This window comes from Trichechus manatus, unplaced genomic scaffold (assembly GCF_000243295.1).
Source record: "Trichechus manatus latirostris isolate Lorelei unplaced genomic scaffold, TriManLat1.0 scaffold00305, whole genome shotgun sequence".
Taxonomy (NCBI): domain Eukaryota; kingdom Metazoa; phylum Chordata; class Mammalia; order Sirenia; family Trichechidae; genus Trichechus; species Trichechus manatus.
Window position 1 is genome coordinate 1052924 of NW_004444241.1, and position 654 is coordinate 1053577.

The window sequence follows — 654 nt, forward strand, 5'->3', positions numbered from 1 at the left end:
AGTATGACTTTATAATTGTCTTTATTTAGAGATTGTATGTGGTTTAAGGAGATGTGTACTGGTGCCAAGTTGACAAGGGGTGGACTGTGATGATTAAGGTTGTGTGTCAGTTTGGCTTCGCCATGATTCTTACTGGTTTGGCAGCTATGTAATGATATAGTTATCCTCCATTTTGTGATATAATGTAATCACTTTCATGATGTGATCAGCCAATCAGTTGTAAGGGGAGTTTCGTTGAGTGTGTGGCCTGCATCCTATATGTATGGACATTCTGGCAAAGCTCACTGGATTTTGCTTTCTCTGGATTCTGCCTCCAGCTCATCAGCATCCGGACCTCTGGTTCTTGAGTCTTGAGCCCTTAGCCTGCTGTATTGCCTGCCAGTTTTGGGATTCGTTGGCCTCCTCAGCCTGTGAACCAGTGGCCTGTCATCTTACCTGCCGATCTTGTGATTCATTGGTTTCTGAAGCCTGTGAGCCAGGAGCCTCCTGTCTTACCTGTCGATCTTGGATTCGTCGGCCTCTGCAGCTATGTGAGTCAGGAGAAGCCTCCAGCCTGACACCTGACCCGTGGACTTGGGACTTTCCAGCCTCTACAACCCCATGAGCCATTTCCTTGAGATAAATCTCTCTCACTATACATATATATATATATAT